General features: G+C 39.2%; 1 pseudogene; it reads right to left on the minus strand.

Moving 5' to 3' along the window:
• Nucleotides 1-461: 461 nt before the first annotated feature.
• On the minus strand, nucleotides 462-769 carry LOC114208938 (U6 snRNA-associated Sm-like protein LSm3 pseudogene; annotated as a pseudogene).
• Between the last annotated feature and the right edge of the window lie 16050 nt (nucleotides 770-16819).

The raw sequence follows: 16819 nt of genomic DNA on the forward strand, positions 1-16819 counted from the left end.
CATGCACACACACTCATATGCATCTAGTTAACTTCAAGACCAAGATCTTTGATTCATTTATGGGTTTCAGTTTTAAAACAGCAGCTGCTCAAATATAATTTCTCTTTTAAAATTAAACAAGTTTAAACATCTATCAGCATATGTAGTCTTTTTTACTTGTTTTTGGCAAAAGAGATGATTTCTTCTCTATTATTCTAATGAACAGTATAAAGAACAGAATACTCTTTTTTTTTTTGCATCTTGGTGATCACATTTATTGAAAGGGTTGGAAAAAAATTAAAATGTCCTTTAGCTTAAGAATTTTTTAGTTATCCGCAAGTCAACTCGTTTCAGGAGTGGAAGAATCCTTGGTCATTTCTTAATATCAAAATTTACGCAGGTTTCTCTTTTGAATGTCTTCTACATTTAAAGAGGCAATCATACAAAAGCTCCTATATTCCATACATGATAAATTCTTTGTTTCAGCCAACTCTTAAAGGAGGGCAACTAGTACATCACCATCTCCCCGGACAAAATGCATTGGAATATTCCGTTTTGTTGATTTATATATCTCTTCGTATGTTCCCTCATCAATTTCTATAGTAGTCACAGTTTCTTCCACATCTCCCAATATCATATTGAAATGCTGATCATAAGCATGTAATCTGCCTCGAAGCTCTCTGTCATTTCTCATTTTCACATAAATTTGCTCATCCAGGCTGAGCCTGATGAGATCCAGGGGCTCTTCTACGGTGTTGGTAGTTTGTTGCTGGTCCATGTCGTCCGCCATGTTTCAAACCCTGGGCCTTTTCCCCGAACAGAATACTTTTCTAAGGGAAGTAGTTGACAACAATTACATGTTTGTGTGTGAAGAGAGCCATTTCTTTGATAACATGCTTTTTTTTTTTTTAAATCAGTCTATACTAACAAAAATTAAGTGGAGAGGACAGGAAGTAAGAGGGGTATGGAGAATGGGACAGGGAAAGTGTTTTAAAATATAATGTATTTAGTAGAAAACTTGAGATATAGTAGGACCAATAGATTAGAAAATTACTGTCCTAGTTTGTTGTTCTCGGTTCCCAAGAGGTAAGAACACACCAGGCCATGGGGGCGCCCACAAACGGAAGTACCACCATCAGGTAGGAGATGAAAGGAGAGGGAAAACTGGGCAAGAGCCTTTATTGTGGTTTCTTCAGGAGGATGTGCACAGCAGGATAGGCAGGTTTAGGAGTGGCTAGTTTGATTAATTTCAGTGTAGAGGGGCTGTCCTTCATTGTCTGGCATCTAGCCTAGGGTGACTTGGGTAGGTAAGTAGTGGCCCAGAGTGTGACAGCCTGATAGAGTGGGTGGTTGGGCTCTGGATGGGTTGATTTGTATTTGCAAAGTGCACAATTGGGTGAGTTTTTTTTTTTTTTTTTTAAAGATTTTATTCATCTATTTGACAGAGAGCACAAGCAGGGGGAGCTGCAGGCAGAGGGAGAAGCAGGCTCCCCGCTGAGCATGGAGCCCAATGCAGGGCTCGATCCCAGGACCCTGGGATCATGGTCTGAGCCGAAGGCAGACGTTTAACTGACTGAGCCACTCAGGCGCCTGGTTGAATTGTTTTTTATCTCTAGGAATTGGCTACCTTTGGAAGGGGCAGTCCCTCCAGGGTCAGCGAGGCTCCAGACATCAAAACATCAGAATGTGGACAATAAAAGACATGGTTAATACAGAGAGAAAGAGAACGAAGATTGGAGATGAATTAAGAAGAAAGACACACAAAATACTCTTGAGCCTAAAATGATGTTTTAGAAATTTAATATCATAGTATAGATGAAGAAACCAAGGTTTTCTCTGATGTATCCAGGTTTTGTGTAAGCATTCTTTCTGCTTGGCCTCCACAGAGCATTTTCAAGTTTTTACTATAATAATGCTTCTCATAGTGCTTCAGTTGAATTACTTTTTGGATATCTGTTTCCTCCACAGAACTAAGAAGCCCTGAAAGTCAGTACTTTATCATCTCTTCTATGTACCAGTTCTAGCACATTCCACATATTTACAAATCTTTGAAGAAGGAAGGGAACAGAAGACAAGAAAAATGGAAAGGAAGAAGGAAAGTGCTAGGGTTTCAAGGACTGCTGCGGTAAGAAGGGGATTTGAATACTCATGTTACAAATTTTTTTAAAGACTTTTAGTTTATTTATTTGAGAGAGAGAGAGAATGAGCACACGGTCGGGGGTCGGGGAGAGGCAGAGGAAGAAACAGACTGTCCACTGAGCAGGGAGCCCGATGTGGGGCTCAATCCCAGGACCCTGAGATCATGACCTGAGCTGAAGGCAGAGGCTTAAGTGACTGAACCACCCAGGCGCCCCTCATGTTACAAAATTGAAAAGAAAAAAAAGAAGGGGACTTGAGGCTAATCTCCAGGGAAACCCCAATGACAGAATTATTTTGAGGGAGGAGGCTAGTGACATATGTCTTATGCAATAAAATACATAATTTAAGTCACTGGCACCATCCAGCTTGGTGTCACTGTGTCACTGCCCTAAGCTTATGATTGACCCACAGATTAACACCTCACTGTAATTGTTGGGGAATGGCAGAGTGGAAAATGAACATGAAAATGAACAGGAAAAGAAAGCCATCATGAACCAAAATGCACATGTATAAGATGTAGGAATCATGATATTTAGGAATGAAAAATGAAGATGAAAAGCATAATCGTGTGTTGAGTTGCTATGCAATACTATGAAGAAAGAGGGGGGTGCCTGGGTGTCTCAGTTGATTAAGCATCTGCCTTCAGCTCAGGTCATGATCCAGGGGGCCTGGCATCAAGCTCCCATTGGGCTCCTTGCTCAGCGGGGAGTCTGCTTCTTCCTCTCCCTCTGCCCCTACCCCCTGCTTGTGCGCACGCGTATGCACGCTCTCTCTCTCAAACAAGTAAATAAGTCTTTTTTTAAAAAAAGAAAGAGGGATTCAAAAGGGGGTGCCAATGAATCAACATAGATACCCATGTTTCTCACGGTATGAGAGAAGCCGGTGTGATGTGGCGCCCAGTGATTCAGGGAGAATTTAGCAGCAGAGTGGTAATATGAGGCTGACTTAATGTGGCAATATCTGCCAACATCAGGCAGAGTCTGACTGCAGTTTGAAAGAAAATACATATGAAGGGAAACTACTAAATTTGAAATTGAGTCGTTTTAGAGGAGGCGGTCTCCCACTGTGAGAAACTAAATATAGATGTTGACTGATTAGGCATTGTCAGATTTACCCACTTACCATCCCTTGAGTTCTTGCTATTTCAAGTTTCCTGGGATACTCCTCCAAGACCCCTGCAGGAGCTTCTGTGGGATCAGTAATAATTGTTAGAACACCAAATGGACCTTAAACCAAAGGCAATGTGAAACCAATAAAAAGCTGTTTGTGGAAACATAGGAAAAAGAACTCGTATTCTTTCCCGGTCAGGTGTTGGATTTACTGGTTCTTCTAGCTTCTGATCTCTGTGGTATATAATCAATTATTGATAATCTAAGTCAATGGTTGCAAATAGGTTTAAATTTGCCTGCCAACTCCAATGGCTTAGTAGTAGAAGCTGACTGGAGCCTTGTATTAAATAATTCTGAGAACACATCTCAGCTGAATAGTAAAGAATGCAGGGCTCAATTAGCAATGCCTGCCATGGACAGAGCCATTTGTGGTAAGTATTTATCATCCCATTCCAGATACCCTCCCCTATTTATTGGGTAGTTTAAAATTATATTTTCAGGCCAAGAAATGGATATAATAGTTTCTCATACAATTCCTATGAGAGGTATAACTCCATTTGATAATAGTAAAATAAAGTATGTTAAATTTGCCCAGAATTCTTTATATATATTTTAAATAACAGATTTAAAGGATCTATGAGTTACATGAAAAATACTAAAAGGTCACTGTAGCCCCACTTAAGACCTGAAAATCCACCTAGGCAACCACATAATCTGTAATCATGATTTTGTTGCCCCTCATCCTTCTGCCTTATTCCAGTGACACAAAATGTTCAAATCAATTCTGTACCAGTCTAAATCAGCCATTTAAAAAGGCCAATCATTTGTCATTTGTCAACATAGTCTATGTATGCTTTTCTGTATAAAATGAGATTTCAAAATATATTTTGGTCTTTTTCTAAATCACTTAAACTCCCATTTGTTTTCATTCCTTCAGCTTTTATCCTTGAAGGTATCAGGTAAAGTAGGAGTCTCTGGAGTCTGTAAAAGTGGAACAAAACAAACATCTAATCAACCAACCAAGTAAACCAGTACACAGCCCAAACCAGTCTACTGTTACTTAATATTGGGTTCCTTTATAGCTCATGATGGTCAATTTGCAATGGATCACTGACCACCAATAACCCTTTACTGGATTTAATTTCTGCCATTTCTTTTTTGTAGTTAGTAAAGGCTATTTTAGATAAAGCTTATTTCCCCAAAGTAGAGTATTTTGAGTACAGAACATATTCATAACTGTATGTGTTTTTATTCTTTTCTTACTGCTATGTATTTACTCTTTCTGATTTTACACCAAATTGCCTATTGGTCCCTTAGTGTTCCTTTGCATATATTATAAATAAGTAATTAAAACTGAAATTGGGAACATGGGGCAAGTGGTAAAAGTAAAACAAGGAGTAGATCAATAAAACATTACTTTTTTTGGTGTTCTTTGCAAATATTAAAAAAAAAGTGACATTGAGTACAATATAACCCCCTTTAGTAATGATTGGGTATCACCAGCTCCTTTTTGTACCTTTTCTCTACATTTACAGTGATAGGCAATCACTGTAGAATTTTTTGTGTGTGTTTCAATAGAAAACTGCACTATCTACAGTATATTCTTCCAGGTTATTAATTCTTGCTCTGTTCATTGTCTTTGAACTAGTTTTCAATTATTTATCAGGTATACAGGTAACTGATAGGTAAAATATGTCCTGTTTGGTAGTGATTTTAATTATTTCCTCCCTTCTGGAAAACCCAGTTTTGTCCCCATTTGCAGTTCATCTCAACATTCCTTTACATCATATAATTTTGTGCTCTTTTAGCTTTTCTTTTGAACCAGTAATAACATCTGTTTTGTTCCCTCATATCAAATAAGTAAAGTAAAACCTTTTAACACATGATTATTTTTATATCTGCATGAATCATGATTTACCATTTTCTTAAACTAAGGGTAATAATTAAAGATAAGACAAGTCATTTTTGAAAGCAGTTTAGAAGTTTAAAAATTTTCAAATAGACTATTACTCCTTTTTGTCTTTCTCCTGCTCTTCTTCCCCTTCTTTATTAACAGAATCAGTTAGGTGGGACAGATGCGGCTTCTTAATGTAGTGACAATGTTAGAATCAAAGAGAATATTTTGTTTAAAGTGATAGCACTATAAATATTCAAAAAAATGTTAAGTCTCTGCTGATTTACTTCAGTAAACAAGGGATTTTTACATCATAAAGTTAACCATAATCTCCGTGATAAAGCAAAGCGCTAAATTACCCTGACAGGCAAATGGTCTGCCAGCTTCCCATCTTGAGTCCCTTTCCAGACTTCCAGTGCCTGCTCATCTCTCTTGGGAGAGACTAAACAGATTTCTCTAAGAGGAGAGAAAAAAAAAATTCTGGGTTTAATTTAAAATATTACTAGGGGGAAAAAAAAGGGGAATGCCTCTACAGAAGCCAAGAATGGGCAAAAAGACATTATTTAACTTAACAAAAATACTCAGACAAGAAAAGGGCCTTGCTCTCTTTTTTGTCTCACATTTCTTCACAGGAGAAATACAAGATCATTCTTTCCATTTGAATTTCACAGTTCTGCTTCAATGGTGGGAAAACACCAGCAAGGTTTGTTTTGTTTTTGTTTTTTTTTAAATAAGCTTTGCCACTCCTCCCCAAACCCCCCTTTAAGTGTGAGGGAATTAGGTAGTTCTGACTTTTCTCAAAGTTTGGTTTTTATTTTTCAGTTAATGTTGCTTTATGTAGCTACTTTTCATTGGACTCACTGTATTTGTTTTTACTTGTCCCTCCCCCATATCATTTTAATATGACAAAAATTAAGCTTGAACATTTTGATTTAACTAACCAATTCTTTTTTTAAAGTTATGTGTAGAAAACTACTTTTAAAGTTTATATTCATAATTAAATTTACCAAACATTATTGAACACGTTATGAATCATTTAAGGCCTGAGAACGTATCAGTGAAAGTTGCAAGGCCCTTAGAATGCATAAATCACTAAAAACAATTTCTACAAAAGATTGGAGCCACAAGGGGATTTGAATTTTTTTTTCAGTTCTAATTATATTCAAGATTTCTTGATTTGTGACCCACAACCTCATAAAGTAGTATCTTCTTTAGGATAAAGAACCTTCTGATAAAAAAGAATGCTGGGGTTACTGTAAGTCTGACCCAGCAAAAAGAGAGCTCAGAAAAGTGATATTGGTGCCAGAGGATAATTTTCAGGAAAAGACAAAATCATGATTCATACAGATATAAAATATTGAACTCCTATGAGATGATATTTTACTCAGGTCACTAGGAAAATGTTTAAACTATTCAGTGGAAAAGTCAAAGGAGTGCACATTTACACAGAATAAAGGAATGTTGCAATAAATGGCAAATGGAATCAAAACCTCCATGAGATACCACCTCACACCAGTCAGAATGGCTAAAATTAACAAGTCGGGAAACGACAGATGTTGGCGGGGATGCGGAGAAAGGGGAACCCTCCTACACTGTTGGTGGGAATGCAAGCTGGTGCAGCCACTCTGGAAAACAGTATGGAGGTTCCTCAGACAGTTGAAAATAGAGCTACCATACAACCCAGCAATTGCACTACTGGGTATTTACCCCGATACAAATGTAGGGATCCGAAGGGGTACGTGCACCCCAATGTTTATAGCAGCAATGTCCACAATAGCCAAACTGTGAAAAGAGCCAAGAGGTCCATCGACAGATGAATGGATAAAGAAGAGGTGGTATATATACACAATGGAATATTATGCAGCCATCAAAAGGAATGAGATCTTGCCATTTGCAACGACGTGGATGGAACTGGAGGGTATTATGCTGAGTGAAATAAGTCAATCAGAGAAAGACATGTATCATATGACTTCACTGATATGAGGAATTCTTAATCTCAGGAAACAAACTGAGTGTTGCTGGAGTGGTGGGGGGTGGGAGGGATGGGGTGGCTGGGTGATAGACATTGGGGAGGGTATGTGCTATGGTGAGCGCTGTGAATTGTGCAAGACTGTTGAATCACAGATCTGTACTTCTGAAACAAATAATGCAAGATATATTAAGAAAAAAGAAAAAGAAGAAGATAGCAGGAGGGGAAGAATGAAGGGGAGTAAATCGGAGGGGAAGACGAACCATGAGAGACGATGGACTCTGAAAAACAAACTGAGGGTTCTAGAGGGGAGGAGGGTGGGGGGATGGGTTAGCCTGGTGATGGGTATTAAGGAGGGCACGCTCTGCGTGGAGCACTGGGTGTTATGCACAAACAATGAATCATGGAACACTACATCAAGAACTAATGATGTATGGTTATTAACATAACAATAAAAATATAAAAAAAATAAATGGCAAATGGAGACAAAGCTGGATTTTCCACAGGGTGGAGGAAGTCAATTAAAAGTACTATCCAGTGCCTACAATTTACAAAGATTTGACAAATGAACAATGAACGAAGATAATCAACACAGCTAGGACATGATAACTGAGAAGGGTGTGCTATAGATGAGGCAAAGTTTTCCATGGAAACACATTTTTTTTTTGTTTTTTTTTTTTTACATAGGGAAAAAGAAATAACACCAAATAAGCCCATTAAACCTAGTTAATATCATCAAATCAGTTCTCCTATAAGGTCAGAGTGCCATCCATGCAGGAATGGATACAAAGAAACACGGTCAAAGGCAACACAAAGTACAGGAAACATCTTGGTATATCTGCTCTGCAACCCCCTCCCTGGCAAGGTACCACCATTAACCAAAACCTAGGCACCTTGGCCACAGATGGTAGACCAGAGGTCAACTGCTGACCCAAACTAAGTCAAGTAGATCCTCTCTCAAGAAGAACAAACTTTGAACTTGATTTCAGTTCCTGTCTGGTTATCCACCTGATTGTGGGAAATGCCAATTTGCAGGCTCAGTCATGATCATGTTTAACCACGTGCATGGCGAAGCAAGCAGAACTAGTCTCAGAGAAAAAGGAGTTAAATGCATAGAGAGGCAGAGCCAAGAGGCAGGTCTGGGTTCCTGAAGAGCTCCCTTGGTCCCAATTCTTCATGCAGTCTGGTATAGATAAGTGTCAAAACAAATAATAGAAGTCCCCTCTTTGAAAAGAGAAAATATGGAATCAGAAATGTGAGTCAACTTGAAGAAGACAGACTAGTCTCAATTTTCTGAGACCTCAAAATAATTTCTACACTCAGATACTGTCCTGTACCCATTTCTGTTCTGATAAAAAAGTAAATTTATGGCCAAGTAAACTGTAGATAGTAGGGCAATCAGGTTAAAATAAAGGTTTTAAGTAAGGTTGAGTTTGGTTGTGCTGTGTTATTATAATTATGAATTGCTGTAGTAGTTTCCTTCTTTCTTTGTAAGGAAACAAAAGATGTTCTTGCTGACCAATTGATTTACTCAGATTGTTTTGACCCATATAGGTAGGAAATCTGCAAGAAGTCAGAGTTTATGAGACATTCTTAGATAATTGTGAAACATCACAAAATGTGGATAGGGTAAGGGGTGTGATAGTTTCTAAGATATTTTTAATGTCAATCACATTAGATTGAACTGAACTTAAATTCAACTGCAGTGCATTTTGATGATCTTTTACATTTTTCCATTTCATTTATCATGACTCTTAGCTATGTCCCCAAGGAGTTGACTCTGGCTGATAAAGCAGAAAAGAGATGTATTAAAACATACTGACATCTCTGGCTTCCACCTAAGGTGTAGAAAGCTGGAAAGAGCATGGCCTCCAACTAATCACAAGAAAAGCCAGATAATGTACAAAATCATAACTTTCCTTGAACCCATGAAAGAGCTGAGGTTGCAGTGCAGCCAACTAGCCCGAAATCTTAAGATGTGCACCACCAAGGACAAGGAGGATGTGAGCACCATTTCTCCTGTGACAGTGGGAGGAAGACAAGACCTCCACACCTGTTGTAAGAAGGTAAAAAGGTTGTCAAATAGATAAGGCAGAGTGTGGGCTAGCATGAGTGTATAGTATCATTGGGACGTTAACCCCTGAGGAAAATTCACACCTGCCTTCAAGCTTTTCTGGAAGTCACTGGTACTCAGGAGCAAGACTGAAGACAAAGCCTCTGAGCAGAAGTCCACTTGGCTCCTTTGCGGTGGAGGAAAAAAACCTTAAGCGGCTGGGGGAAGGGCAGTACACCTGTACCACCATGCCCCGCCCCCCATGGGGGCACAGGTGACATTTCATTGCATCTGGGGCCAGAGTGTAAGGAAGGCATCCTAACTACTGGAGAAGGGTTGGAAATGGCTTTGGATCTAGACCAAGGTCTCAAAACACTACAGAAGGGACCAGATCTCTGAGAAAGCCCCACCCTCTAAGACACAGGATTCAAGTACCAACAAAAATGGGGGGTGGGTTTCAGTTGCATTATACTCTGTGTAAGAATCCAGACTCAGAAGGCTAAAGAAACCATAGGGGCAGAAAACAGCTCAGTGGTTGCAAAGGGCTGGAATTCTGGGGAAGAGTACACAAAAAGGGGCATACTTATGAAGGGATCGTTGGAAGTGATGGATCTGTTCTGTGTTTTCACTGTGGTAGTGGCTACATAACTACACATTTGTCAAAAGTCATAGACTGGGATACTGTAGAAATTGCTATGCCTCAAAAAACTTACTTAAAAAGATTCATGTAGGATTCTTGGATTATAACAAGATAATAACAGCAGTATCAATTTCGAATCTCCTCAAATTCCTCTCCTTATCAAAATACACAGACAAACTTGATTAGCAGATCAAAAATCTACAGAGAACATATATACCCTCATCAATTTCCAAATTTGAACAGATGGAGACAAATCAATGACAGGTACAAGGCATGCCTGTTGTCAGTATCCGGGTAGAAGAAGCACTGGGGTAGCTACAGCCCAGAAAATCCTCAAATAGCCATCGGATCCTCACTGAAGTGCTAAGAGGGTCCGTTTGAGAGTAGTAGCCGAAATTGAGAGAACCTCTGCACGCTTCATGGGAATAAATGCAAGGAGTCTCTGGAAATGTCGGGAGGGGCTTGCATCTTTTCTGCCCTCTAAGTTCTCGGAACGAACCGGCGGAAGCCCCCTTCCAGAACAAAGCCCCACGCTAAGGTAAACTCATGGGAATTGAATTTAAATTGAGTCCCACAGGGAAAATGGAGACAAAGTGGGAGAGAACGTCCAGGTCAAAGTTGGGGAGGTGAACCAAGTCAATATGGAGGCTGCCGTATTTTGTGACACTTGGGGAAAACATACCGAAGGGCATTTTATGCAGCTGTGAGTTTTGAAATGCTATCCAGACCAAGCTTTTCACTGTAGTTCAAGAAAGCTAGGTTCACATAAAAAGAGCAACAAAAAAGATAGAGGTCAAATTCCTTGCAGTGTTATTAAAAGACGAGGCTGCAGCCAGGGTGCAGGGGTGTGAAGAGCGCCTGCCTCTGGAGGTCCCAAACAGACCAGGTTCCGCCACTCACCACTGACAAAAGCCAAAGGCAGAGAAATCCAAAGGGGTGGTGAAACAAGAGAGAAATTTATTTCAGTGAGACCACCACCGGGGAAACAGTGGACTAACATCTCAAAGACGGTCTTCCAAGCGCCAAAAATACTTCTAGATTTATACAAGGAAAATGTGGGACAAAGATCCATGGGTATGTGCAGGTGGGCAGTAAAGGTCAGATCGAACATTGTCTTGGGGTCAGTCCTGCAGGGTCTGGCTGGCATCAGGGCAGTCCCTATTTCTTGAGAGGTTAGTTTTGGTTTCTATCTGGGGATGATTTGCCCTCAGGGTCTTTTGCCTAAGTTAAGAGAGAAGCTGGAAAGAAGACCTTAATTAGAAAGTACAGACGGAGGGGGCACCTGGGTGGCTCAGTTGGTTAAGCGTCTGCCTTCAGCTCAGGTCATGATCTCGGGGTCCTGGAATAGAGCCCTGCATCGAGCTCTCTGCTCAGCAGGGAGTCTGCTTCTCCGTCTCCCTTTGCCCCTCCCCCTTGCTCATGCTCTCTTTCTCTCTCTCAAATAAATAAAATAAAATCTTAAAAAAAAAAAAGAAAGTACAGACTGAGGTCAAAATGGAAGTAGTTGACATCCTCTTTCAAGGAGAAGACTAGCATCCCCAGCCAACATAAAGCATGCCATAAAGACATGTCCACAAAAAGATGTCTGACTTTGGCTCAGGTCATGATCTCAGGGTCCTGGGTTTGAGCAGTGCGTAGGGTTCTACATTCAGTGGGGAGTCCGCTTCACCCTCTCCCTCTGTTCCTCCCCCTACTCATGCTCTCGTGCAGGTGCTCTCCCTCTCTCTGAAATAAATAAATAAAATCTTAAAAAAAAAGAAAGTGAAAATAAAGATGTAATAAAAATATTTGAGAGAAAAAAGATAAGCCAAAAATATCCCAAAGTGCATATTATAGTAGTCCTCCAACTCTCACCATCCCCAGAATGGAAGAAAACAGAACACTTATATTTAGTAACTGTTAAAGTAACTATAATTGAAAAAAAAGTCCTAAAATTAAAAAAGAAAAAATTTAAAATTACAGTTTGAGAGGATACATTACTACTTGAGAAAACTGACCCAGAACAACCAATATCTAGATATATTCTAGTGAAATTATAGCACAGTAAAGAAAAAGGAAAATTATTAAACATCCAGAAAGAATGCCCAGTTACTTATAAGGGAAAGAAACTCAGGTTGTCCCCAGCTTTTAAATAGCAAAACTTTATACCAAGGTAAGTGGAGTATCACATTCAAGATATTCATGTAAAGTAAATGTGAACCAGTGATTAAATCAAGGCAAGCTGACTTTCCCGTGTAAAGGCCACAGGCAAACTCTTACCTGTATGCAAGAGTTCAGGAAATATTGTTCCTCTAAGATCCTCCTATGGAATTTACTAGAATGTGAGCTGTAAACAAAATGGCCAGAGACATTGATGTAAAGACTGGGGGTAAATGTTAATTGTGTATTTGTTAATACAACTAATACTAAATCGGGACTATAAAGGAGAGAATATAGTATGTAATGTTTATATGCTCTGACAATGTAAATAAGCAGAAATTGAGAGAGAATGGAGAAAATATGAGCAAAAATATTCAACCGCTTTCAACAATCACTTTGATTATGTTAATATTGGTATTGTTATTTTGAGGTTGTTGTGAATAGAATGGGCTTGAGCAAATACAGTTGTCCCTCGAACAACACAGGTTTGAACTTCTCTGGTCCACTTACATGTACATTTTTTATAGTCCTGTAAATGTATTTTCCTTATGATGTTCTTAATAACATTTTTCTTTTCTCTAGCTTACTGTATTGTGAGAATCTGGTATATAATATATATACAAAATATGTGTTAACTGACTGTTTATGTTATTGGTAAGGCTTCTGGTTGACAGTAGGCTATTAGTAAAGTTTTAGGGGATTAAAAAGTTATGCTAGGATTTTCAACTGTGCGGAGGATCGGTGCCCCTAACCCCTGCATTGTTCCAGAGTCAACTGGATATAATTATGTGACATTTTAATTTCCTTCCCTAGTGATCTTGAAAACCAGCTTCTCAGGGAGGAGACGTGTGATACAGATGCACAATAGACAAGGGTAAGTCAAACTGCTGACATTCTGAAATTGAATTGAAAGAATCATTGTGAAATCATGAGGTGCTTTCTCTTTAAAATATATATATGTGTGTGTTCTAGTTCTAACCCCTGAAAAGATCAAAATAATGACTAGCCTAACAGCAGTGAGCATCCCTGGAGCTCAGATGGTACTTAGTAAATATGATTTCCTTCCTAAAAGAAACAAACAAACAAAAGTGTTTGGGGAGTGATGTCTGATTCTAGTGGCCCGGGTCAGAACTGTTGCAGATAATTGTGAGACATCTTGTCACTGCAGGCATGAACAGAGCTATCAGGGACTACCAGCGTCAAAGCTAAAGGACTTAGAGCCAGCTTGAAGAGGCTCCTAGTGTCTAAAGATGTGGCAATTCGTATGTCAATAAGTTTACTAACTATAATGGTTTGAAGACATCAGATATGTTTGAATATATGAGTTCAAAATGCTACTTTATAAAGAAATTAATTGTTCAGTTTTGGAAGGTAGGAAAACAACTCCATACTTTGAAGCCTGGTAAACAAAGGAAAAGGTCTAAGTATTACTCTTTATGAGTTGTTTTACTGAGTAACTCCAGAGTAGCTGCAGAGAAATGTCTCTTTATAGAAGCATTCCAGCTAATAATTGAAGAAGCCATTAGTGAATTAGAGTATTACCATTTGCAAAGCCTAAGAGGCTTTGAGAATCAATTGCTGGTAAACTCATAAAATGAAAGACAACTCTATGGGTCCCCTGATGGAAGAACACAATATCAGCTCTAAGGACATTCCTTAAAAAAGTCATCAGATCAGAATATGACCAATTCTTTATATGTAATTTGAATTTGTAGGAACTCCAGGAAATGGTGCAGCCTGTGAATCTACACCATGGAGATATAATCAGTAGAGCCCATACTGTGTTTTGTGAAACTCAACAGGCTTAAAGAAATTAGTTATATAACATACACATTGTGGTGGGAGAGGGGAGAGAGAGAAATAGAGAGGGAGATGGAGAAAGGAGGGGATAGGAAGATTTAAAAGCTATATTTGTAAAAATGAGTAAACTATATTATTTTGGGAAGGCACATTCCAGTAACAAAACTATAAAGAATCCAAGGAAATAATTATTTTAAAAGTCAGATTAGTGGGTTTCTTTTGAGGAGGAAGGAGGGTTGGAGATTGGCCTCTAGAGTATATGATAAGTTCTACTTCTTACCCTGAGTAGTGATTACAAAAGTTATCCTTGTAATAATTCACTAAGTTATAATTTAATATGCATTTTTATGAATCTACATTACGCTTTATAGTAGGAACGTTTAACAAAAAGATACCGAGTGGCTCCCAAAATTTTGAGAGAAGTAGAGCACTAACTTGAAGTGAAATTTCCAAAAAAAAAAAAAAAAAAAGTTAAAACCACACCACAGAACTCTCTGATAGGGAAACTGGCTCTACTACTGCTTCTTCCCCAACCACAGGCTGGTTGCAAGAGTTAGTTCTGCTGCCTGCAGGTCTACTTTATGGCAACTATAAATCCTGTCAGCACCAAGGCCATCAGGAACCTGGCCTAGACAGACCACTTCTTGCTTCCCAAACTTTAGCAAGCAGAATGGATTTCGTACAGATTCTCCTTCATCATGTTGCTCACTTCCATGTTGGCGTCTCAGGCGATGAGGACGAGAATGGTGGAGCCCACGGTTGGACAGGTGGGCACAATCCTTGGGGACCGATTGGCAGGTTATGTGAGAAAATATTTTTTTCTCTTATTTTTCAAGGGCTCTGTTTATTTTCCTATTTGTTTTCATTATAAAGCTTATAAAAGAGAGACATACATAGGGAGTACATTAATCATTGTGTGTTCTCCGGCCAGAGTTAATGAATGTTAATATTTTATGATTTTTATCTTCAAATATGTTACATAAACATGTACATATGTAATGTACATATAAACATATATAGGTTACATATAAAAAAGGTAAAATGTAATCGTTGATGGTCTCCCTTGTTACTTTCTCCAGTTCCAGAGTTCTGTCTTCCTTCCGGAAGCACCACTATGACATTTTATATGGATTCTTCTAGTTCATGAGCAAGAGTTTGCTAAGGGATTATAACTGGCAGTATTTTGAAATTGTACTGAAACACAGTGCCTACTTTTATAGATACAGCCAAATTTTCCACTACCATGGGTACACCAGAATTTAAGATTTCTATTTTCCCATCTCCTTGCCTGCTTGATATTTTTAGACTTCTCAATTTTTGCCGATTGGATGACTGTTAATTAGAGTTTCACTTTAAATTGCATTTTCCTGATGTTCATTACAGCATCATTTGTAAGAGCGAGTCATCGGATTTTTTATTTTATTTTTTAAGTGCAAGCCGTGCTGTGATCTAAGTGATACATAGATGCTGAAGTAGGCCAATAGCACAGAAGGCATGCTCATTTCGTTCACTTGTCAAAATGATTGTTCACTCTGATCATTATAGCAGATACATGCAAAATCAGTAGTAGAGTATTGACCTGAGCTGATTCTCTGGATTTCCATTCCCTCCATTTCTTTCTCTTAGAAATTGAGAATTTGAACCCCTGGGCCCCCTATTTGAGAACACTAGATTTGTAGGTTGGTGTTGGGACTGCAGTTGCATATTTGAGCGGTCATCTTGGGAGCTGGGGAGCATAGGTATGGACAGAATTTGGAATACTGAACAGCTCTGGCCCGAAAAGCAGAGTCAGGAGTTAGGACAGGTAACTTCAATTTTCCCTCATGCTTTCCAGTTCCAGATCCAGGTCAAAGCCAGACCCAGCTGCAATGCTTGTCTTGGTGAGCTCTGGAAAATCTCCTCTGAGTGCTTATAATAAATCACCTTTTGTTCATGGTATGTCAAGTGAGCACTTACCTAGATCCAGCAAATGGTGGATTAGGTCCAGCAATCATTTTATTGGTTTAGATATAGCCATCTTTTTTGTCAGGGGAGACATTTTTCCGTTATGGCAAATAAATGACCAACACTAAAGATCAGACACTTTTGTACCTGTTGGGAAAAGTTAAACAAAGACTAAATCAGCAGGTGTTACTCTAGGCAGAGTGGAAAGTAAAGTGGATTTGGAGTTAAAAGATAAGAGGTAGATTCTGTGCCACTTTCTAGCTGTTTGAATTCAGGCAAGGGACTCTTCTGAATGTAAAATACCTATGTGATAAAGACAGTATCTATCTCAGAATTGTGGTAGAGACTTAACGAGATAATAGATGTGAGTGGGTTTTATAAAACATGTTGCCATAAAATAGAGGGATAAGGCCAGCAGCAGAAGAGCCCAATTTTCCTACCTGTTTGTGTTTCTTCTATCTTCTCTGGGTTAGAAATGCACAGTTCAGTTTCCCAGGGCAGTGTAAACTCTGTGGGAGACGTAAACGTTTTAGTGAGGCTTCTATCTTGGGTAAACCTCAACTCAGGAAAGAAAAGAAGGAAGTCTGAATCACCAGGCATGTTCTCTAGCAGTTCATGAACTCTCTTCTCTCCCGCTCTCTCTTTTTCTTTCTCAGCAATAACCCACTGACGTCACATAAAACAGGAAGAATTTCCTAAAGAAAGAGAGATTCTTAACTGATCTAGATGAAAAGGTAGCTTCACCCCTGATTACCTTGCAACCTAAAATGTCAGGGCGATATAGTTCATGTGGTAGGAGGTTGGGAATGAAGTTTATTTTATTTTATTTTATTTCTAAAGATTTTACTTATTTATTTGACAGAGAGAGACACAGCGAGAGAGGGAACACAAGCAGGGGGAGTGGGAGAGGGAGAAGCAGTCTTCCCGCCGAGCAGGGAGCCCAATGCGGGGCTTGATCCCAGGACCCCGGGATCATGACCTGAGCCAAAGGCAGACGCTTAATGACTGAGCCACCCAGGTGCCCCCCAATTCCTTTAATTGTCCTGCTGATGACATATTAAGAGCAGGGGCAGATCCCCCAGTCTCTGAGAAATTCCATTTTGTGTGTACATTGTGTGCACCCCGGGAATGAAGTTTAAAGATGATTTTCAAG

Source organism: Eumetopias jubatus, unplaced genomic scaffold (genome assembly GCF_037043125.1).
Source record: "Eumetopias jubatus isolate StellerSeaLion01/CBP00866 unplaced genomic scaffold, mEumJub1_p1.0 scaffold_16, whole genome shotgun sequence".
NCBI classification, from domain to species: domain Eukaryota; kingdom Metazoa; phylum Chordata; class Mammalia; order Carnivora; family Otariidae; genus Eumetopias; species Eumetopias jubatus.